Raw genomic sequence first — 25,567 nt, 5'->3', positions numbered from 1 at the left:
TTTATTCTATTAACAGATCAAGCCCATACATCCACGTTTTTATCAAGGCTTTTTCTTTTCTTTTTTCTTTTTTTTTCCTTTGGTGTGTGCACTGCTTTTATTAAAAGGTTACTTTGCAAGTGAATGATGGAATAAATTAGTGTATTTTGGATGTTTGAAATAATAAAGTAAAGAGCATTCCCACCCTAAACAGGGTAGAGCTGAATAACAAGAGACTGAGTTCTGATGCCACTTGCATTCAAATTTACAGCAGTGTCACTGAGAGCAGAGCTGAACATCATAAGTACCTATGGCTTCAGTTGGGCCTCATTAGTTCTGACAGCTGAAATTTTAGTCTATCCCATCTTACCCTATTCTCTGCGGGCACAGAGCTGATATCAGTACTGTTTTGAACGATGGGTCAATACTAAACCTAGAGGAAATCAGTGAAATAGCTCCCACTAACATGTATGTAGTGTGGAAATCAAGCGATCAGGAATAGAGAACAAAGCCAGCACTACCCCAGACTGGCAGTGCAGATGTACCCAGTGGGCTATGATAAACTTTCAGGGGGTTTGTTTGTTTATTTTTGTTTTTTGTTTTAATCTGGAAGGGATAGTATTAATAGACATTATGCACGTGATGCACATTGGATTCCCTCCACCCCTGCACAGAGTATAGTCATTATCCAAGAATTTTCTCAGTGAAAGTGGTCGTCCTTATCTTTCCGTAGATATTGCTTTCCAGAAGGCTGTTTCAGGTAATTACTGGATTTTCCTCTTTTAGACTTTGATCTACCTCTGTCTTTTCCTAACAATAAAGCTGTTGTCTGGAATCAAATTTATGTTATTAACGTCCCAACATGTGGTAATTAAAGTTCGATATAGTGCAAAGCTCTCTTACATTTTGACTGCTAGGTGGTTAATTGTACTGTAATACCAGGGTTTTAAAGAAATTTATTACTGAAGCTTAGAATTCACTTTCTTTATAGAGTCTTTGCATATATGGTTCAAGAAACAAATTATTCATTATTTTACTTTAGTGATACAGAAATCCTGCCTAACGTTATGCCCTGGTTGTACTGATTTAATTGCTGTTATCTCCAGAAGATGTAGCTGTGAAACTATTATGAAGTACCATTGATAAGTGGAGTAAGAGCAAAATTTGACTTGGCTTTTTTTTTTTTGCTGAGGCTTCTACTATTGAAGCTGTAAAAATGAAGAGAGATTTTTAAGGATAGATAATTTTGATGTTAATGCAAAAAGAAGCTAATCACAAGTATTGCAAAGAATTGCGAAAAATGTCCAGTTAGATTTTTTTGGCTTTCATGCAGAAAACTCTTGTGTTATGCTTTTAAAGAAGTTATATGTAAGTGAGCTCTTCAAGTGGCAGAGCTACAGAAGGCCAGTGTTAGCTCATATTTCTTCTCCTCACCCCTTCCTCACACGGGATTTCCATGATGGGCGTAGTATTGAACATGATCTAAAGTAGTCTTAAAACTACAAAGTTAACCATTTTGTACCATAAAAACAGAGATGTGGAAGACCTGTTTAGGCTTCTGACTCATCTAACTACCATCACAGGGTTACCTTCTTGAGCTTTGGCCTTGACTTTTCCCTGAGAGTTACCTGGTACCATTCTCTCTAGGTTGTTGTCTCACAGTGTACCACTACTGAGACAGCAAATGATTTCTTAATGCAGATGAACTATAGAAAATGCCTTATTTCGCAAAGTGCATGCACACATATACAGGGGTTCCCTAAATGTCATTTCTCCTGACTGAGATATATTATATTCGCATATGTATAAATCACTTCTCAGATCAAGCTTTCCTCTTTTCAAGTGTGTTTATTTGTAACAGGATTTGTGTTAGCTCTCCTAAGGACCCAATAGACAGAGCTCTGGGTCCAGTCTGATCCCAAAAAAGGTATTCTGGGAAATGCAGATCAGAAAGCTAATGGAAGACATCCAAGAATCATGTAACTGTGGGCTGAGAAAGCATTATTTAAAGCAATTTATATGATATATATTAGGAACAAGACTTGACCTAAAAGAGGGCTTTATCATGATATCTGGGACTTTGACTTTAAAAACAGTTACACCAGACTTCAGCTCAACTGTGGAGCCATTCTCACTTTATTCTATTTCTGTGCATGTTAACAGAGATGTGGAAAGGTTGCTTGGTTTAGCCACTGTTTTGTTTAGTTTTTTTTTTTTCATGGTTTTCTACTTTGTGCCATGTCGACCTGCTGTTCAAAATTGTCAGCTTTAAGTTTTGATCTGATGTAGTTATGCCAAAGTGCAATCTGTGCATGGCCAAATTTTCTTTTTATATCCTCTAGCTGGGTCATTATGTCTACCTGTTCTAGTTGTTCCCATGAGGGCTTAAAGTTTACCATACACTATCTTCTCCTTTGTATAATTAGAAATTATTGAAAAGGATATATGGTCTTGGGGATTTGGATTAAATTCTTCTGTGAAGCCACTCTGCCCCTCTGAATGTCACTTTTTGAAATGGAATTACAATTTTTCACTATCCTAAAAGTAAAGCAAAATTCACAAGCGCTTGCTGTCTGTACGAGCACTGATGGACGTAACGAAGCACCTAAATGCTTCAATGTAAATTTAAAGAAAATAATTACTTCTCATTTGTTTTGTATTTGTTTAATTAGAAGTCCAAAGGAACTTCAAAACCTGTGAGGCTGAAAGTAATCCTCTTTCTGATTCTATTGTCAGAATTACTGGGATCCTTTCAGCCTCCCTACTAAACAGATAGATATAGAGAATGAAATACTTTATCGAGAGTGATGTATTTTTGTTTCTGAAGGTTCTAACTCTTTATTGCACTCTGGTAATGGCACTGTAGTTTGTCATAGCAATAAAGTGCTACTGAACTGAGAACTGCACTTCAAGGTATCCTCAGTACGGATTCTCTAAGGAATAAGACTTAGGTAAGTTGCCTTAATTACATATTAATTGATTTCCACTTGTATGCACATCAGTGACAAAAGATAGGAGCTAGTTTACTATGCTTTGATGAGATTTGATAGACATTGTAGAACTGATTTAATAAGACATGTTAAGCAGTCACCTCATAATAAATGAGTCATTTGAATTCCTACTGTACACCACACTGCTTACTACCTTAGGTAAATACTGGCCGTATATTTGGCCAATGTCATTAACTTTTGGAGATATTTAAACGACAAAGCTAATAACGCATTCTCTCTAAGTTAGCTGTTAACTTGTTTTCTCCGGCATGTTCTCTTAATTTAGTTGATGTATTTTGTGAGACATTTTTGTATTTGGTCACGCTAACATTGTCATAGTTACTACTATTATCATTTGAACCAGGTCACAGCTGAGATCATCATTGTACTTGGTGCTGTACTCATGATAGAAAATTTCAATGAGTCTTTTTTTCACCGAAGGTAGAAGTTATACCAGAAAAGATGAGAGGAAGTAGTGTGTGTGTTACCAATAGAGCTGCAACTGAAAGAGATCATAGTTGCAAAGTGCATAAAATGATGGATAAAATCTATATCTGAACCAGAAAACAAATCCAGATTTTCTGAGTCTCCTCAGCTAACCCATAAATGGCCAGCTAGAAGGTGCCTTCATATTTAAGTACATTTCATCCTCTATTAAAAACAACTGCTTACAGATCCCCAGTTCATGCACTTCAGAGGGTTTCCAAAGGAGGCTTTTCACAGAAGAGAAAAGAACCCTAGTGCTTCCCTGGTTGAAACACAAATCATCAAGAACCTCTTCTTCTGGCTCATTCTGATTCCTTCATCTGGGTGAAAACTATGATGGAGCGCATGCTCAAGAGTGAAAGGAAAAAAGTATATCAAATCTCATCTGATTCTATTGTTTGATTTTGAGTTTGGCTGTTTGCAGAGAAAAGGGTCAGGAAGAGATTAAAATCCAGTTGGAGCTCCAAATTCTTGTGATGTTAAGTGCTGTGCAGTTACAGGGTGTTGGTTCAAAATGAGGTCTAATTATATCTTAACAGCTTTTTTGCTTTCTGCTTTTCACATTCAATTCTATAACTCTGATATGTTTTGTCCTCTGGCCTTTTTAAGTTTTTTTTTTTTATTTATATTTGATGTAGCTCTCAAACAAGCCATGGAAATAGCCAAGTCATTTATATTTGTGAAAGGATAAAGGATGCAACAGTGGCTAACTGAGAGGGCCTAAGGCAAGTGACTATAAATCCACCTTTCTGAAGAACAGAAACTATTTAGTAAGAGAAAGGGTGTACAAGCAAAATAGGTTAAAAAGCTGAAAATGAGACTATAAAACTCGGAGGACAAAGGTACTTACATATGATGAAAGAAACTGCAAAAGTAAACAAGCTAATTAAACCAGTCAGGAAGTATAAGTTCTGGAAATGGAGAGAGCAGGATATTAGGGCAAGTGAACTGAACCAAAATTATGGTTGAGATGGTAGATGTCAGGAGAGGGAAGACACATTTTCTTAAGTATCAGGTACTTGAAAGAATGATAAGATTTTAAGGGTGAAAGTGACTGTTTCCAGGCCATGTACTCATCATATACATAGGCTTAAATGAGGCAATAAAAAAAGGTGTTTCTATATATAATAATATTATCTTGATAACCATTTGCTGGACAATAAGGCAGAAAATGGAGCTTGCCAGTTGGTTCTGATAAAGTATTCTGAAGCTGAAAAAGGAAGACAACCATTATTAATTCCCTGTTCTGGAAATGCTAATTTCTTCCGTAATAACTAGGACTAGACAAGTGTTATCTTTTATGCACTGGTATACCTGAGGAATACTGGTAAATAAGGGTTAAACATATGTAGCTAAATAACTTTAGTTCTACTATTTTTTTTTAAATTTATTAGTGTATCTATTTTAGAGAATGAATAAAAACTTAGCCTTGAGAGAGTGGCATTATCAGTTTGATATCCTACTATATAAATCACTTGCGAGAGAACAAAAAAGAGGGTTACTAAAGGTTTTCCAAACTGCAGCAGTAAGTTGTTAACAACTGAAATGGGAATGATTTATGATGAAACATCACAGTAACCATTTATTTCAATAGCAGGATGATAGCAAGGGGTGGAAGACAAGCAATTGTTACTCAGATATGCTTTAATATCATGATCCTTTATCAGGGAAGTATTTGCCTATATTTTCCAACCTAGAAAAGAGGATTTTCTTATTAGCAGTCCATAGTAACTTCAAGTAATATAGACGAATAAAAAGATCAGAATTGCAAGGCAAAAAAAAAAAGGTGAAACCACAGCAAATAATAAAATATGTAGGTATGCAGTCGAAAGAGAAAGCCATGAAATGCAGTACTGTGATTTATTAGGCAACGGATTATATGCAGAGGTAGAAAACGCCATTATACAAAGCACTGATCTCATTCAAAATACTAGGTACAATTCTGGCCATATATGTTTCAGGAAAGATGAATTCAAACTGGAAGAAGTGCAGGAAAGAATTCCAGGATGACTAGGAAACAAGGAACCTGCTGAATGGGAAAATGTTTAGAGCTGAGCTTGCTAAACCTCACAAAATAAAGGCAAAGAGGGAATGTGATTCTCTCTGTAGATACCTAATAAGGTGTACATACCTAGTAAGGTATGTATACCGTGGCAAGAGTAGCCATGCTATCACCTTCGTGTGGTGTTTCCATGGCATTTTCTAATAAAAATGTTTTAGTTAGGATAATTGAGGATGGGTAGAATGAACAAAAGCTTGACTTTTTCTGTAAGTGCTATCCAGGCTGAAATGTTTCCAGCCATTTAACATTTAGGCATGGTACTTAAAGTCATATCAGGTTTCAAGCCATACCCCCACTGAAAAATATCCTGAAGATGATAAAAATCTAGTAGTCTATTTATTAAATTCAATAAGCCATATCTAACCTGACTTCTAAGGCATGACCATAAAGCCTCCAGAGCAGGGCCTAGTTAGATTACTCCATGGCTTTGCCATGAGTCCAGGTTGCCTTTTTGTGAGTCTTAAGGAGCAAAGGTGGCTGGGAATTCTGGTTTCAGATCTGATATGGAGTCAGTGTAGCCAGGCTGAGGACCTTGATCAGAGAGTTCAGCAATGTTTCCAGTCTCCAAGCTTTGAGCTACCCATTAGCAGTATTTCACTGTATTGGACCATTTGCTCAATGTGCCCCAGACTGGAGTCCTGTCCTTTGTCACTGATCAGGTGTCATTGGCAAAAAAGCTCACTCTGGTCTCCTACAGCAATTCTGTTCTGTCATAATCCTGATGCTGCCCGAGGCCTAATGGAACAGATAGGAACAAAAGGAGTGGTCCTTCTTACTTCTGAATCCTTCTGAACTTTCCTCCTAAGGAGATTAAAGTTTATGGCAGACCTCAGCAGATATGTGACAAAACTCGTTTGACACAGCCACCTAAAAGAAAGTCTTCAAACCAGTTCATCCTCTCACTTAAACTTGTAGGTAAGGTCTACAGTAGCATCCAACTTTGTAAAATACTTGGGCTGTTTCTCTTTCAGAGAAAGAGAAAATATTTTTACTGACAAATTCATTTTGGGAGGTACTCCGATACTGCTGTGATGAGGGTCATAGACATCTAGACTGAGCAGGGAGAGAAGGGATACAAAATCACTCACAAGCTCCTGTAAGCTGATTGTTGTCAGAACCTCTGTACCGGCTGCTCTGTGCTGTGTGTTATTACCTCAGGAGCTCTGTGTAAAGTCTTTGTGAAGTCCTTAGTGTAAACTATACTCTTTCCTCCTGCAACTAATCTCAGTGGACCATGTCTGTTCTCCAGGCCCGCTTGATGAGTGGGAACTACTTCCAGTGATGGAAAACAAACAGGAATGGAGGAGAGATGAGAGGATTTAGAATTTCTTTTTTTTATTTTTTTTTTAGGGGATGCAGAGTTGCTGCTGGACACAGTCATTTAGCCTAGGAGTGCTGTAGGGCAGGAGAAGCTGAGTACTGAGAAAAGATTTTCAAAAGATTTTAGAAACATTCAAAATATCTTGCTGTTTATCAAAGGAGGAGAAGGAGGAACTTATATTCTTACTTCAAGTCAGCTCTTCATGATCCACGTGCAAAGCCTCCAGAAATTGCAGATTTGACTAACCACACCAAAGGTACAGGGATGCTTTCACAGAGGCTGTTCCCCCAGTGTAGTGCCAACCCCCAAACAGGCTAACTCTGAAACCACAAGCAGTTAGGCAGATTAGCAGGGATAAATAATCTAAAGACAATATGTTGAAACGTGGCTCTTCTACTTTGACTATTCACACTGATGGTGCTCTACTATTCCCCATTCATGTACTTATTCAGAGGGAGTCTCGGTTATTGTTAGCTCACAGTCCATTTCTTGGTGTGGGTCTATCCCTCTGTGTAGCACCAGAAGATGCTAATTTCACAAGAATGCTAATTATTGATTTCTTTGAAAACAAATCTATGCATATGAGATGTTTTCTTCCCCTACTCATTGTGTGCCCACTTTCACTATTATAAATCCTGGCTCCTCTAGTGATTTAACTTAATTTGTCTGGATTCACCCTAGGAAAATTGGTCTGGTTTGTTTGAGCACTTTTATTTTGTTAATTAGGGTGATCAAATATATAGAAACAGAGCAGAGAGAGCAAATAGTTTAAAGACAGTTATTTTTAGGGAATTTCTTGAGATTTTCCATCATGGAAGAGATGTATCCTGAAATTGTTATGGAATTAACATGGGAGGAAATGCAGAGTAATTCGTTCAATGAAGTGATATTCAGTCATCAGAGGGATGGGGATTTATTTCTCTTCCAAATGACTCCAGAACTCTTGAAAGATATGTGAATTCAAAGGAAGCGACCGTGCTGAGCACAGCATATAAAAAACAAGGGGAACTGTAGGATAATTGAAAATTTTGCTCTTTCCACTTAGAAGTTAATGTTTACAACCTACACAGAAAAATGTTATTATAAAATTAAATAAAGAGCTTAAAACAGAAATCTAAACCCATTACTGTAGCCAGATGAAGAATGACCCTGCCCGGCCCAAGAAATGAGAAGCAGCATTTGTACAAAATAAGAAGATATTTGATGCCATCTAGTGGCAGTTGCAAAGAACAGAAAGCAACTTGAAAAAATCTGTTCTCAGTACTGCAAGAGTAATCCTTCAGTACATCACCGGCCTGAGTGTGCAAATCCAAATAAAGCAGTATTAGGAAACTTTACAGTTCAATTTTGTATAGTCTGTTACAGAATATAAGTAGAGAATAGAATAGTTATAGTTATTTTAGTATAGAATAGAATAGTCTGTTACAGAATATAAGTGTTCAGTAGTTAGGCTGTCTTGAACACTTTGCCCAGGCATGCCACGAACAGTAATTCCTCTAATATCACAAACCACCATATAAACTGAGCAACACGGCACGTTTCTAGCTGTAGCTAATGTCAGATTTATATTAAATATCTGGCACCAGCAAGTGAAAGTGTTACGCAATTTGAAGGCAAGGAATTACTACTCTCTGTTTAACCACATTTACTGAAGGATTAAATCTATCACATTAAAAAAAATTAAATTCATTAAGTATTAAACATATATAATTACCCTATCCAGGATAAAATATTGTTATTATAGTCATAGAAGGTGACATTTTCAATAACATGTGTGTGATTTAGAGATATGAGCCTTATTGACAATCTGTGCCCACAAATCAAGTGGAATCCTTAGAAAAAACATATCCTATTTTTTAGTTTTGGTGCAAATTAAGCAGTAGGTTGTCCTGCAGCTAGGTGTGGAGGCACCATATGCAAACCACTGAACACTGTCACCTGAGAAACCACAACTGTGTGTGAGGGGTGGGAGGGTGGTGTAAAAGAACAGAGCAGAAATCAGAGTAAAAATTATTATTCCCTATTATGTGTTATTTTGGGGTCTTTCGTATGGAGCTCTTTCTGAGGTGCCACAGCCCAGTTGCGCATGAACATTGCTCCAGTATTCCCCCTAAATAAAATCAGCCTAGAGAGAAGAGCCCCAACTACTGGATTGTTAGTAACTGATGCTGATTCAGGCAACTACTTTCAGGAACGACTGCCGACTCTTTTCGTGAAGAAATGTGTCAATTCCAATGGTAGCCTGACTAACCTAGGCCAAATTAAAAAAAAAAAAAAAGTGTTTTCCACCACAGATTTCAGTTGTCATTTTTTAAAAACGTAGTACCTGAGTACATCCTAGAGTGAGAAGCAAATGAGGAAATCTTTCATTTCCCAGGTTGATAGCTTGGGGTCTAACTTGCTGCTTCTATTACCACAGAAAATGGAAGCAAATGAGTACTGAATGAGCAGTTCACAGAATGAGCTTTTTACTGACTATGTGCCCTTCCTTTGTAATGGGAGAGATACAAAGCAGATGAAAATGAAGTCTCCAGCTGGGGAACTAGAAATTATTAGGATATCTTTCATAGGATGGGCCAGATATTGTGGGGAAGGCCATGAATAAAGAAAAATTAGCACCCCAGCAAGCTCTAAACCCAAGCAGAATTTAAGTGGCCAGAGTTCAAGTTAAACTATCAAAGGTACATAATTAATATAGGTTACTGAGCAGTTCTAGAGCTTATCATCATCCTCTGCAGAAGCATACAAAGTGCTTATCCAAGTTGAGATGTTGTCTTAGGTCTTGCATCAGGGACACAGATGTAATTCAACAGCTCCCAGCCACTATCTCTCCATGGGCATCTCTTCCATAGGGTGGTTGGTTACAGGCCAGATCAACCCTTTGGTGAGGCTGCTCATTGCTGCCCCCTTTCTTAAGGGGCCTGCCATTCTTCCTCCTCCAGCCGGATCAGATGTGCCTGTCACGCACCCAAAGTGCAGGAGAACCCATCGCTGACAAACACATGCGTATGCTTTAGGTGACCTAGATAGGGTGCACGTCAGATGAGAAGAAAACCTGCCAGGACAAGTGGGAGACCTGAATTTAGCTCCTGTGACTACATCAGACTACTTGTTAATCATGTGACAGAGAAACTTCTGGTTCATTCAGCCCTTAAATGCCTGTGAGTGTCTTGAGCCATCCGAAATATGATTGCCCTGAGAAATTCACAAGTGAAAGAGGCAAAGTAGATAGCAAACTCTGCTACTTATTCACAGGCAGAGAATTGAGATAGTAAGCAATGAGTGACCAGTTCAAGACTGCACAGGGAATAACTAGTAAAACTGAGAAGCGACCTTGGAATTTGAGAGTACAAGTCCAGACCCTTTACTACACATGTGTATTTCACCCGGTCCTGTAGATATTTGTCACATATTTATGAACTTTTCCTCTAATGATGAATCTGCATCAATTCACTAATGTTCATGCTGAACTGGAGTATTTAGGATCAGGATTTTAGTCGCTGGTGAAGGTTTCACAATTTAGATAAAGTGTGCATCTCTATATGAGTAGTAGTGAGATATTTAGGCACTGAATATATATATAGGCTGGAAATTAGAAGATGATTATAATTAGAAGATAAATGAAGTCAAAATGTGGTATATAGGCATGCAATAGCAGTAGTGGGGACAAAAAACGAAAACGGTTTTCAAATGAAGATCCATAACCTTTTGAAGGTCTTTACAAGGCATGGTTGCCTCCAGTAGCAAAGATTTGATTTGGTGACAGGATATACCATCCTTCTGATAACCTAAATTAATAGAAAAAAGAGACAAGTGAGGATGTGATTCACTACCAAGATTTCATTACATGTGTATGGAATGGTCCATTACTTCTGAATGGCAAAAATGATTGTCATTCCAAAGCTTCCTAAAACATGGCATCATTGTTTATTTTTGCTGCCTCACATATTTTTAGGGACAAACTATTTTATAGTTTGTTGATATAGCATAAATTCGTAATCCCATTGCATTTTGAATCCAGCTGATTTAGAGGGAGAAAATACAGCTGGAATTAAGAGGCCTTAAAAATCATCCAAGCAGCCGCTTTCTCACTCTCTCTAGAAGCTACTCATATAACAACATATTACTGCTCATTGTTTTAGTACTTTCAATGCCAGTTTTCTTTTTCGGTACTAGAAGTTCCCTGAGGTGTTGTTTTCTATTAATTGAAAGAGAAATGAAAGACGGCGACATTCCATTCCACTTACCTAGAATATGTCAGGCGATTTATTTGTTTTTCATGCAGACAGTCCTCTTCTTTGGATACATATCAAGGGAAACAAAATCTTTTTTTCATATACTAGAAATTGCAGGTCAGGTCTGTATTGACAACTGAGAATAGTGGAAAAAAGTGCTGGAACAAAAGAACAATGGGAGTATGAGTCAAAAGGCAAATACTGCTAATAAACATGAAAAGTTACTTGAGGGTAACTTGTATTGACTCTAAGAGTGCAGCTAACCTGTCAGGCTTCCCCTGGATCTGAATCTGAGCCACTAAAAAAGACATTACTGATTTACTAGGTAATTTGAGATGAATCATACCCCCCAAATCTGGTAGAATTACTAGCATTGGGTCACCCACGGCTCATCTACATGGGTATGAGAATGCAGTGTGATTTCTGCTGATTTCCAAAAAATCGAATTCCTTCCTGTTCTACCTGTCAGGAATTAAACCTCTCTTTATCTTCTTTTTTCTACTCTTGCAGCTGAGTACTAGTTCACTGAAATCAACTTTTTTTTTGCCAGCTTCCAGATGCATCCTAACCTTCAGGCTTTTCTCTCTCTTATCCAATCCTATTTTTATTTGCATGACAGCTGGAGTGGACTCAGCTGAGCATATATCTGTTATACCTAGCTGAGACATGAGCCCTAGTAAGCTACCCTACTCAGCAAGCTGGAGAGTCTCTTGTGGCATTGCTTGTGGCTTTGAGAAACTGAAAAGATGAGTACCCACAATGAAGAATTCTTCTCTTCCTAAAATAGGAAACTGGAAATCTTCCCAGCTTCTACATCTGCCCCTAATTTACACCTCTGAGTACTAGGGTGAGCAAGGAAAAAGTGAGAAGGATTAGTGGACTACTGTTCTGTCTCTGTGTAGCTACTGTGGGAGATTACACCCCCCGTTGCATGAATCTAGCAGCAACTATTCAGTTACAAGACAAGCAGCTGAATAATACCTGCTTTTCGAGCTCGAGATTCCATGTGTGCCACTCCTGATCCATCTGCTGGAGACACTACTTGTGCAGAAAAGGACTAAGAGGCAGATGTTTAGTGCCTGCTTCTAAGTCTTTGAGTATAGGCTGAATTACAGTTAGAAACAAAAAAAATCCCAGAGCTGAATCTAAAGATACCATATTGAAACTGGACTAGTAAAGTAAAAACTTATTTTGCCTAAGCTTAATTCTCTTCTCTTTTCAGTCCATTTACTAATAAACTGAGCATATGGGCAACTGTAAGCAGGTTAGCATGACATTGAGATGCAGTGTAAATGCTGGACAAACTGACATTTAGCATGACATTGAGATGCAGTGTAAATGCTGGACAAACTGACATAGCTGAGGCTTGGCAACAAGATGCAGGAAGCAATTAATTTCAGGTCTAACAGAAAATCAACCTGACAAGAATCCTGTAAGTAGCATGACCTGCAGGTGCCTTTTCAGTGCAGTGCATGACTACAAACTATAGTATGAAGTGCTATCAGGTAGGAACTAGTTTCTGTAGTAATGGTCACCAGAGCAAGCAGGCTCCGATTCTCAGATGTGGGCTTCCACTTGCCTGCATGTTCGGCATGATTTTGATACTATCTTGAGCTGCATGCTCACGAATTGCATAGACTTCCTGAAAGTGGTGGAGGATGGTACAAAAATCAAGCTGACTGGATGCCGGTTCATCAGGGTAAGGTTTTCAGTCTTTGTCCATTGTGGTGCAGAAAGCCATTTGCTGCAAAACCCAGCATTGCACAGTGAACAGGGATGCAAAATCTGACCCTCACAGAAATGTGCATGTAAAGGGCTGCAGCTTTGCTTGTACTCTGAAAGAAGGGACATCTGAGCTAAAATAATAAATAGTTTACGCTAATACACTGGGCTTTCTTGCTGAAATTGGGGTAAGAAATTTGCATCCTCTGAATCTTGGGCAGATTCAGACATGTAGCAGATGCAGGAATCCAGCAGATTCATACGTATAGGCATATGAGTGCTTTTTCCTGCATCCCAAAATGAGACAGAAATTCTTTGTAACAAATATATGTGCTTCCAAACTCCTTGAGACACAGATAAATGATAGGACCAATTGAATGTGCTCTTTGTGATGTTTGGTCAGCTATTTTAAATCCCATAAACAGGACACACAGAATATTTATCCATTTAAAAATAGTTAACCGGCACTTGGAAAATAAGATGCTAAGACTGATTCAAATAGTGCATACTTGAAGGTAGGGTGTATGCTGCCTCTCATTTTATGTAGCTTTAAAGATTTTGTAGTTAAAAGAGATTTTTCTTCGTTATGTTTTTGTGGAATAACAATGACATCCAGTGGCTGACTACTTTAATAATACATTTGTATCTGCTGCAGGTGTAATAGGCAATGATAAGATTTCTCGGCAGTTTTTGCTTTGTGCTGGCTGAGAGTTCTTTCTACGAAATTTACCAGTGGGGATTTTGGGGTAGGGGTAGGGACTTGAGGGATGGAGGCTGGGCAGGAAAAGTCCCCATGCTTTAATGAGGCCCAACAGTGAGAAAGTCAATTCCACTCTACTGGTATCTAAATGCCAGTTTAGCTTCAGGGAAGAAAAGGATATTGTAGTTTGCTCAACACTCTTCTAAAAAGACTCAAATCCAGGTTTCTTTCCTAATAACTGAAACCCACAGTGGCCTATACTGTGACTGTATCCCATTTCCCTTTCTCTTATTTGAAAGTGCTTTTCTAAAATGTATGTGATTTGGTTCTTAATATCATGATATTTCACCTGTTTTCAATTTTTTAAATATTTTGTTGCTGCCTCATCAATGTTCTTTAAGCTGCCCTGAGGCATCCTTAACTTACATACCAACAAAGTGTATATTTTAAGATTTTTTTTTATTCTACTTAATAAGTTACCATAGCAACTACCACTCACATGGTACTTATTGCTGTGGGATTTAGTTACATTTCATTTTAATAACAAGAACCTTAAAACAGTAGCACATCATGGAATTTTTTGCATTTTATTTTGTAGTGGAAAATTATAGACCTTTGTATTTTTCTTATAGTGACTGCTTCATTTGTGCATTAAAATTTCTTTTCTCATCTTCCTTTTAAATAAAGTCCCCCAATAAATCTCAACAGGGTAAAAATATGTGATGCAAGGTCATTTCTCTGAAAAAGAGGCTTAATGTGTGATGGGCAAATGAAAATTAGATGTCTGAGGACACATTTGAATAATGAACATGTGGTACTTGGGCATTGATATAAGGTGTGTTCTCTCCATCCCCATATGCCTCCTCTGACTTCCCTAGGGTAATGCCATGAGTCCAGCAGGACAGAAGCTGAAAAAACAGGCTTTTTGTGATGGGTTGTATAGTCCTGTTTTTAAGAACAGTTCCACAGAATCTGAATATGGACATAAGCTAAAACAACTTGAATTCTCCAAAAAGATGACAAAGTAATTTGTAAGATGCCTCTATTACAATGTTTTCTTTAATGATTAGACAATGTAAAAAGACCAGTAGCCTATGTATCCTAATAAAACTTTATGATACAAGTACACAGATGAGATCTACTGCAGAGCAAGTGTTTTTCCATAGGAGTTCATTCCCAGTCTCACAGAATTGTTATTGCCTGAGTATAGGCTGAATTAAAAACATACACGCATGCACACACCAAAAAAACCAAAAACCAAAACAAAAAACATGGTATAAATTTATGGCCTTTACATCTTGCTCATTTAAGCAGACTTGCTTCAAACATTAGTCAGTAGACCTAAGGATAGAGCTCTTTGTTTGAACAGGTCTAGCTGCTAAGTGAGATGTTGCTATAGAGCACAGAGATCGTTTTTTCTGTTGCAATACAGCGGCTGCAATTCCTATTTTACATGCAGTAACCAGTGAAATGTAGTGGTATGAAAATATTCACAGGAATCAAAGAAAGTTGGTTGAAAGTAACCAATAGAAGTTAGCCACCCTAATTCAACGAAGTACTCCGATCTGAATTCAAGTACTTGTAGTCCATTGATGACAAATATTTTTCTAACATGCTTAAAAGCCTCCTATATCTAGGATGCTACAGCCTGTTTGCTCATTTCTGTGTAACTATAATTTAGTGTTTGCTGCACAATAACTAATAATTCTACAAATCAAGCCCATTACTTCTCGTGCTGGTTGGTCATGAAGAGCAATAAGCCACAATCCTTATTTTATTAGTACTTTGTTTATCTGAAGGTTGCTCTTACATGCCTTTCCATCACACTTTTTCTTGAGTAAATGAAGCCAATTTTTGCAAGTATTTCTCTAAACAACCTGTTTTTATTGCTGTCTTTTGGACTCTCCCTTGTATGTCTACATTTCCTTTGAAGTGTAGTGTCCAAAACTGGATGTAGTATCCAGCTGAGACCTCACAGCCTGAATAGATTTGAATAATTACCTCCTCTGTCTTGCTTCTGGCAGTCTGGCTCATACTTCCCAGAATGACATTTTCTTTCTTGGCATCTATTCAGTTTGTGGTCTACTGCAATCATCACATTTATTTTACTTCAGTGCAGCATTTTACATTACTCTTTACTGAAATACGTTATGAATTTCAAATCATTTCTCCAATTTATCACAACTATTTTTAATCCTAATCATATCCTCCAGAGTATTCACAACTCCTGCCATTGCTGTTTCCTTCAGTTTTAATAGTATTTTTTGCTGTATTGTTTGTAACGATACCAAACAATGTTAGAACCAGGATAGACTCCAGTGATGACAAAGTTTTCTTAACCAGCTGGGGACCTACAGAACAGTAATTTCCCTGAGCTAGAGATTTCCTGGTTTGTCAGGATGTATTGCAGAACATTATTCTGCTGGAACATGCTGATTTCATTAATTCAAAACCGTCTTCAGTAGTCAGCTTAGTTTGAAAGCTTTGATAGCAAGAAAGCAGCAACCATCCAAGCTCCACAATCCTGTAGCAGTCACTGGGAATTTACTCACTCTTGTGCTGGCTTGTTTCTTTTACGCTGATAATCAAGGAACTTTAGAAACCTTGAGTGCTGAGTCTGAGTGAAAAAAAAATGTTTTGAAAAGGACTGGAGTGGATTTGTTTTAGAAGAACAATTTGGGAGTTAATTCCAAGAATGAATTAAGAAGATGAGATGAGAATTCCAGATCTTTATCACCTTTATTAATTAGTATTAAATGAGAACAAAGCCTTCTAAAAATTCAGTTTAGTTAAATCTGCTAGTCCAGTGAAGGCGTGAGAGCTCTCATCAAAAGGAAACGTTCTGCAGATCCTCCCTTATGGCTCAGTCTTTCACTTCAGGTTCTGGCTTGTCAATGTCTGAAGGAATAGGAATTCGTTATGCCTCAGGAAAGAAAGACATTAATTTATTCTCTTCTTCCTTTCCTGCTGCCTTCATACACACCTACTCTACTTATTGCTGACCTGTGAATAAGGAATATTTGTTTAAGAGATGACTTAATATGGCAGAAATGGCACTGATGTACTTCATTTAGAATGCGCATTTTGAGGAGAGTATGACAGACATACCTTTTTGTAGGCATCTAGGGGATTTCTGTGGTTATTCTATGGAGCAAACTATGTAGGATGAATCTAGGGCTTGGGAGGAACAACTTCAGTAGAAATTTGGGACTCTCTAAAAGAAGGAGGAGTAAAGAAAATTTGGAGGTGCTCCAAAAGGAAGAGGAATGTGAAAATATGGCTAGGGCTTCATTTGGGCTGGAAGTACGCAAAGAAGCTATTCGTATTTGTCCTATCGATGTGACCACCATTAAGTAATCCTTATAGCAAACTGTACTGGAGGAATAATAAAAGAATGAGCTAGCTGGACTCCAAATACCAGCAGATATGTAGTCTGCTTCCTACTGAAGGAATAAACTGTATGCCGGTTCCATTGCTGCTTTGGAGATGGATGTAGGGCTGGCTTTCAGACCAAATCAGTCTTTTGTCAAAATGCTTTTAACCAAAAATTAAATTTTACCAGTGCCTAACAATTTTGCAGGCGTGTTCTGTTTCACCACTATTCATCTTAAAAACAAAGCAAAACCCACATTTTTTGCAAAAAGGTGAAAAGAACATATGTAGTGTCCGTTTGATATTTTAGAATTTGTAACCATTTCTTAGGAGTTTTATTTTTAAATGAAGGTTAATTTTCTCAGTAAGAACAAAGCATTTATGTAAAAAATTTCTACAACTATTTAGAACCATTCTAATTAATTTATTTAAATTTTGCAGTTTTAACTAAACATTCAGATCTGATCAGAGACAGTAGGAATTCTCAGTGAAAAACATTAGTGTCTTCTTTTACTAAAATAAAAATATCTTTATCCTAAAAGTATAATGGAATTGGGAATAGTTGTCTTCTTCAACCACACAGGTGAAAATACAGAACAAATTGGCCCACGTAGTATTTTTTTAAGGTAGGCAAGAGACCTGTTAACTTTGGGAAGACCGTTCAGTTGTTCAGTTCAGCCAGCGTTTGCAAGACCATTACTTTACAATTACTTGATCCACAATCTCCCATTTACGCATCCTGATCCATGGGGTTTGAGGGCTACTTTGCATCTCAGGTTTCCAACAAGACTATTCCTTTGAAGGGAAATATTTTGGACTTTCTCTCCTTTGGCTTTTGCTGTACCAGGAACGATTTTTTGTTTGCTGCAATGAGACATAACACAGCATTGTGCAGTGCTGACAGAAAGAGAAAGGCGCAATGTAGCATCTGGATGTAGAATTCTGTCAGATAATTTGCTGTGTTTTGTTTTCTGCTTTTGACCTTCTTATTTACTGGACTAAGCACTACTTAATTCAGAAGTTTTGGTGACGATGACAACATTCATTTGCTACTGCATATTTGGTACTTTGTTTGTGCTCTTGCTCTCTTCCTACTTTCCATGATTTTTTTTTTATTCCCATTATATGGTTACCATAGCAATTGTTCTTTTTTCCATCAGCTTTCCCAGCTGCATTTGAGAGTGTTTATTTTACAGAATGCATTCTAGTTCTCCTTAACTCACAGGAGAGACCTAAATTAAGCTAAAATGTTGATGATTAACATACCTTCTCCAGATATTTTATACAAATTATTTCACAATAATCTGAGGTGTATATGCAGCAGCATGAAAAATCAACTTTAATGTAAAGACATTGAATCTCCTATAGATGTCACCGTACTCCATGCATTTAATTGAGAACAAATGTGACTTACTGTAAATGCGAAATTAGTTTTTGACTGGCAAGATATTATACAAAAGAAGTTAGTGAGAGCTTGATTCTCTTATTCGTCAGGATGGCTAGTTCATCTTCCAGACGGAATCTTCTTCCTGAAATCAGGATTTCTTTTACCCTTGGATAAACTCATCTTTAATATGAATAAACAGAACTAGGCCGCTAGTAGTAGACACGTTGTTGTATCAAAATAGCCAAACAAAATGATAAGTATAGATGCAAATCAATATTGAGACACATTTTGGGAGTTCAGCTTTGTTTTTATAGAACAAAATTCCTGAAAAATTCTGTAGATTTTGCTTGACTTAAGGAGAACAAAACTGAATCCCTTATTAATAATTCGCATTGTTTCTTTGACCTCCAAGCTAAAATCCTGCAAAAATAGAATTTTTGCTAGAGGAAGAAGAAGTAACTTTGGCAAATAGCATCTTTTCTTCTTTGAAAAAGTGCATAGGAATCAAAATTTATTCACAAATGTTACTCATGTTCTGCAAATATATTTTAACCTGAACAGGAGGACTTCATACTGACACTGTCAGAGTGATTCAGTTAATCTTTTAACTTGAAAATAGTAATTTTGTTTCAAAATGTGCCTAATTTGTAAAGGCTTAGGAAGGTTAAATAGCAACGGTTTAAAAAGCAAACTTTTCACATCAGGTCCACAGTAATGTTGTAAGTCAGTGTGAGTTGCAGACCATCTTCCACTCTCCAGCTTTGCCGAAAGCTAAATATCTAAATTCCAAATCGTACCAGTCCAGACGATTAAATACCCTGGATTCAGATCTCTCAAGGTGTTTTTGTCTGTTTGCTTGTTTGTTTGAATTCAGATTGTTTTCTCCAGTCAAACACTGTGAAATCACAACCAGCTGGAATGAGATAATAAACAATAGAAGAAGTTATTGCATAGAAACTTTCTGAAAGATGATTATTGTCTCCTTTTCTGGCTCTTCATAGAAACTACCACAGATCTAGCTAAAAATAACTTTAGCATTTGGCTAGGGATCACCTGAATCCATTTTTAGAAAGAAATAAACTATATTGAACTACTTTCTCGGAAGTGCTTCAATAGCCCCTGAAAATGGCTGAGATCTGCTACTGCATCTTGGTCAGAGCTGCTCTGTGGCTATTTCATCCTCCAGCGAGAGGAGAGCAGTTTAGCTCACGAGGCAGCAACGCTCGGCAGTTGCATATGCCCATAAACTCTCCGTGAACCCAAGGCCTCTGTGGCAGGTTGCGGGGGCCCGGCGCGGGCAGGTGACGTGCGGTGCCATCTGTACTTCTGCACTGGTCATCTGGCCAGAGCGCTGACCTTTCTGAACATGATACAGCGAAATCTAAATCCTGAAAGCTGCTCGGAGGCAAAACCTGCTCTGTGCCGTCAGTTGCTCTGCTCAGTCACTTAATTGTCCACCGCAACTGATTAAGTAACCATTAGACCCAGGTCATGAACTACAGTTTATCATTCACACACAATAATAGACCCTTGAAACTTACTGGTTTCTAAATTACAGCAGCACAGACTTATTCAATAAAACAGATTTAAAGTACCTGGAACTTTACTTAGACATGTGCTGCAAAACAGCTGCTGAAAGCATGTTTTGTGCAGTGAGAAGAAGCTGCTTTGATCGATGCATTTCAGAATTCACCCTGCATGCCAGGTAAAGACTGATACCACTAAACAAAATACTAAAAATGTTTTAGACTGACAATAAGGTCTGATTTTGCTCCCAGTCTCGCTGCTGTCATTCAAAGTAATTCTGCAACAGCCACTGCAGTTACGCTGGCAGAAAGATGATGATGAGAGGAGACTCAGAAATGGGACTCTGAGAAGGAGCACGCTTCTGCCAAAATGCATTTTTCTGTTTAGTTGTAAATGGGAAGGAAAGTTATTCTAGGGTCAACTTCTGACCTGTAATTTTAGAGCAGATATTAGAGTAACACATGCTTATCTCACTCTCCAACTTATACACATCCCTTGTCATTTTAAAAAGCTTTTCACCTGAAGATCATAGTCAGCTCCATAACTGTTAATTCATTAATTAAGGCTTTAGTGAGGGCAGGGTTACTGTCCTCATCATATAGACAGTCAATCTGAAATAGAGAGAAGCATGAACTTCCCTCAACTCCTCCTATAAACACTCTCTATCCCTCTTCCTTCTTTTCTCCAGCTTCATTTCACCTACTGCTTCCAACTCAGGAGTCACCCACAGTGTTCATCCTTCGCAGCAGCAGTGCAAGAGACCCCAGTGCTGCAGCTCTTCAGTTAATAGGCATGCTGGACCAAAGGTTCAGTATTAGTATTAGTGTTAGCTACTTGGCTGCAGTGGGGGAACACTGTCCCTGGTAAAGCTGATCAGAGTTTTCATTCGATTTCACTTCTATTCACTTCTGTGGAAGCAAACTTTCACCTAGCGCTTCTGGGAGATCCTGGATGGGTAGAGTGCTTTCTCCCTGCCCCCCTGTAGGCTAGGGCTTAAAAGATGAACTACATGCTTTATTAACATGACAAGCGTCATGTAGTGAGCCTGCAGGAGAGCCACAAGTGGGTTTTAATTGCCCTGAAATTCAGTCTGTTACTTTGTATCACTGAAGTTCCTCCTTCCCGGCAGACTTATAGAAAAAAGGGATGGTATTCGTAGGAGCTATTGGCGTTTCCACTATAAATTCTTCCCTCTATGAGAAGCTTACCATAAGAAATGGAACCTCAGTTAAAACACACAGCAGTATAAAAATATGGGCAAAGAAGGATTATTTAGAGCAATAAAAAGGTCTTAAAAATGGTTTCAATAAAAAAGTACTTGAATAAATCATTTTCTGTTGAAATAATTGCAATAATAGAAAAATAAAATATATTTCTATTGAATAAAAAATTCTCAGGAAACAAGAGTCATTAGTTCAAAGACTTCTGTGACACAGGAAAATCAGACCCAATAGTTTTAAATGTGGCTCATTCTACAGTTCTGCTGTCCGAAGGAGAGGTCCCTTGTCCAGTGTTCTACTACAATGACCAATAGCACAGTTCAGAAATAAGTATCTTGGCTGTAAGGAAGGTACTTTGAAGGCATTCATGAAGTCTTTATGATGCCTTTAATGAATCCTTTCATATATACCTATTTTTCATATATTTTTATATATATATAATATTTGCCACAGCTCAGGGATTGCAAAGCAGACTGAGCCTTCAAATGAATGAATTATATTTGAGTGAGAACATTGTCAGGCCAGCTAATTTGAGTTCCCAATGAACTGATCAGGTATTCAAAAACATTCAGATTGTATCTATTTTAAACTGAAAATTCTATCACTAAGTTCTATTGCCTCCTTTGAAGAAGGTATTTCCAAGAGATATTATCTTACTCCTACCAAGATGCAAGAGAGGCAGGAGTGGGTTTATCAGTGTGAGGAAGCTGTCTAGGAGGTGTTCTGATACCCGTCTGCAAATGTGTTTTGCACCCGATAAAGACAATAGATCATGCAAACCCACAAGCCTGCATTTCACTTCACAAACTGTTTTGCTTTTCAGCATTGTACACTGATTGGAAACACATCGTACAATTGGTGAAATATGAGATGCTGAAGGATGTTTTCATAGATCTTTTTACATTCTCTTACAGATGATACTTTTTATTGCACATAAAGTTAGCAGTTATCAGATATGCATATGACTGGCTACACCAGATTTCTACATATAGATCAGTTCCAGATTTTCCCTGAACAATTTTGGGTTTTCTTGATTGTTTTTAAAGCTTTTTCTTATTGCGGTTATTCAAAACAACCATCCTATTCAGAAGGGCCTATAAAAGTAGCCTAAATTCACCACAATCATACGCTTAACAGAACATTCTCAAACATTGATATCTTGCATAAAACTGAACATATCTTCCAACATGATGCTACATCACTGAGAATTTGTTTCATAAATGGAATTGACTATTAGCACTGTGAAGCATCAGAAGACCAAGGCAGTAAGAGAAAAGGCAGTGAGAAATTCACCTGGGAATTCAGTCCAGGTACAGTTACAGTGTTAAAACAGTAGTGGAGAAGATGGAGGTGATGGAAAGGTGGCAGAGAAGCAAAAGTAAATTTAGCAGAAAAACATCACAAAACACAAAACCAAGCAGCTTGAAATTCTAATTTCTATTAGTCTTGGCATCAAATAAAGATGTTTAAAATGTTTTTGTTTTGCTATGGAATCAGGTAAATTGATTGATTTCTCTCGGTGTATTTTTTTGGCAGTGCTTGAGGGACAGCATGTGATTGATTGTATTTCATCTATGTGCTCTAAAAGGCATTGCCTTACTTTTGCGTGTTCATCAATATAGCACAAATAATGCAAGGACCTCATCTTCTCCATGTGAGGTGAGTGTAGTTGGAAAACAAGACAATATACTAGAACAAATAGCCAAATCTACATTACCAAGTTCATGTAAGAGTGATTTACTTGTAGTCTTTCTCCAAATAATTCTTTAAAATACTTAAGTACTTAAACTTTTGACCTTAGGTATTTTATTCACTGTATAGAACTCTGCATCAGCCTAGAAGATTATTTTTTGTTCAACAGCTTCTCTGGAAGTTGCTCGATTTTGCTTCTGTGTCAGGCATCTCTGGGTAAAATCACTGCACTTCATTGTGCAAATTAAGCTGTGACTTACATAGACAGAGTTTCAGACACGATCGGGCTGTGCCCAGGCCTAGGAATTCATACAGAGGGTTAAAAAAACAGAATCAAATGCTGGCTGTGAGTTAAAGAGAACAAGGGATAAGAGCTTAGGCTTAACCTATAGGGGGACCTAAGGAATAAAGCAAATCAGAGTCCAGTGTGGGGAAGAAAGGAGAAAAAGTAAAAAGGCTAAAAGAGATCAGGTCTAATGAGCCTTTCGAGGAAAATGGGAGACTGGAGCCTCAGAACGAAAGAGTGGCCCAGCAAAGCAAGGATAAAATGGATCAGCCACAATGTCACCAAATTGATCCAGAGTTCAAAAACCATCAAATCACTGTATACAATAAAATAAATTAAAAAAAAAGTTCAAATAGTGTCAGGCTCCTTAAAGCTCGCTTGCTGACATCAAACACAATAAGAAAAAGACCTGTTTGTAACATAATGTGACTCTTTTCTAAACAGAGCCTTTGAAATGTATGTGCTGGTCTGTCATTTTCTGTTGTACAGTTCTCACATCATATACCTATAGGTCCAGCAGAATTTGTATACTATATGAAAAAGAGAGAAATAATCACTGAAGATTGAGAGAGATGTATTTAGACTAGAGGATTTTTATCGTGCTGTGTTAAGGAGCCATGTTACCATCTAGAACGCTGGCTTGAGAAATGAGCCAGAGAAGTCAACAGAGGAAAATTCTGGAGTATAAATTAAACCAGACAAATACTACACATAAAACCTGGTAAAGAGCTGTAACAAATGCATTGTAAAGGAGCAGAAGATACTAATTCCTATTGATGGTATTTCTGATGTACCTATTACTTTAATGTGTAAGTGACAAACAAGACAAAGAAAAAACCCTGTGTGTCAAAGCCCATATATCTCTTCATGACGCAAAGAGGTGGTGCTACCCATATTTAGCAGGTTTTATTTAGACACCTACGCACCTCTGACTTGGTAGACTTATTTTTGATAAGTGGTGCTTAAAAGTGTTGGTATGAAGCATAAGTAGCTAATGCAAATATGTTACCGACCCCTACCAGAGCTAGCAATTATGTAAATTTTCAAAGCCTTCATCTTTTATAATTAGATGTGGCTGGCTTAGAGTGAAGGACTTCCACTGCTGGTCAGCTCAGTCCTTATTCTACTATTCTTACAGAAATTATATATTTGAAATCAGAGGAATGTTATATTCTTTAAAGTGATTTAAGGTATAGCTTGGACTATTTGAGAAACTCAACACAGACCTTTAGTAATTAATTTCTGGTTTGCCATGCATGAAAGATGAAAAAAAGCATGGAACCACTTGCTGAAAAACATCTTATAACTGATTATAATTAAGCGTACTTTCAGTTTCTCCTAAGTGTATGAAATGCTAATTATTATTCACTAAATCCAAAATGCAAGTTTTCTTAGCTTGGATAAAGGAGAAGGGCACAAGTTTATATACCAGGCAATGGATCTGCCTATATGTAAAGCCTCACAGTCTTCCCTATTAAAAAGATGATTCCCCTACAGGTTAATTATTGCTTGACAGCTTCAGGGACAGATCCAAAATCAACAGAAGAAAATGGAGAGATTACAATGATTTCAGTTTGCCTTGGATCAGGCCCTAAAAGGCTCCTCAGTCACAGGAATGAAAGCGCTGTGTGTTTACGTCCCTGTAATACACAGTCCCTTATCATCCAAGCGATAGATTTTCCTGAAAACTTTGTAGCTACCAGTTGTGTTGAGGCACGTGTGTCTCCTTGTATACATGTTGTCTGTATGTTTTACTACATGGAACAGAAGGTCCAGTCCGCCTGGTGTTTCTTCCTGGTGGCAGTCCAAAATGTTTAAAGTACCTTGAAATTAGTACTGGTGTAAGGCCCATTGCAGGGGTTGTAAGTACCTGAAGGCCACCTCCGATATGTCAGGCTACCGCTGGAAAAGTCAATGCCCTCTAGAGATATCCAAATTTCCTCTCAGTAAGGTGGCTTAGGGACCAGTAAATCTGCATGGAGTCAATGATTAGCCTGGACTGATTAACACTGCTCAGTGGCTGGGACGAAGCACCATCCCAGCACAGCTGCACACCCCAGATGGGAGCTGGCTCCACTGCCTCCATGCGTGCTGCAGAGCACCGTGCAGGCATGCACACTGCTCAGATGTATTTCAGAAGACCAGAACAATTCCCCTGAATTGGATACTTGAATGAGAGGAACAGAGAGGGGGGGGAAAAACCCTCTCTGATATTTCCACTACTTTGCCCTTTTATCTAGTCATTATTGCCTCTACAGAGTGTGAAATTCTGCCATTCAGGCTCAGTAGTGATTTACACCCATTTTGTAGTGGTATAAATATCTCCAGCAGGTGCAAGATGGTAAAGAATCAGGCCACTGGGATGCACTAGCCACAAGGGTGTACTTACTGCCTCATATAGCAATGGGATTTTGAAGAAGGCTGTAATGACTCTTTACATTCAATCCAAGCTGCACTTAAGTGTGTATGTGTATGAAACAGCTTTAGAAAAAGTGTAGAGCAAAGAGCCTGGAAAGCTAAGGAATAATTTAGGAAAATTCTCTAGCTTAATATGCTGAAACTTGCTAGATATATACTCACAAAAAGAA

The sequence above is a fragment of the Struthio camelus genome, chromosome 6 (genome assembly GCF_040807025.1).
Source record: "Struthio camelus isolate bStrCam1 chromosome 6, bStrCam1.hap1, whole genome shotgun sequence".
Classification (NCBI taxonomy): domain Eukaryota; kingdom Metazoa; phylum Chordata; class Aves; order Struthioniformes; family Struthionidae; genus Struthio; species Struthio camelus.
The sequence above is the reverse complement of the archived record's forward strand: the minus strand, read 5'-3'. Positions refer to the sequence as shown.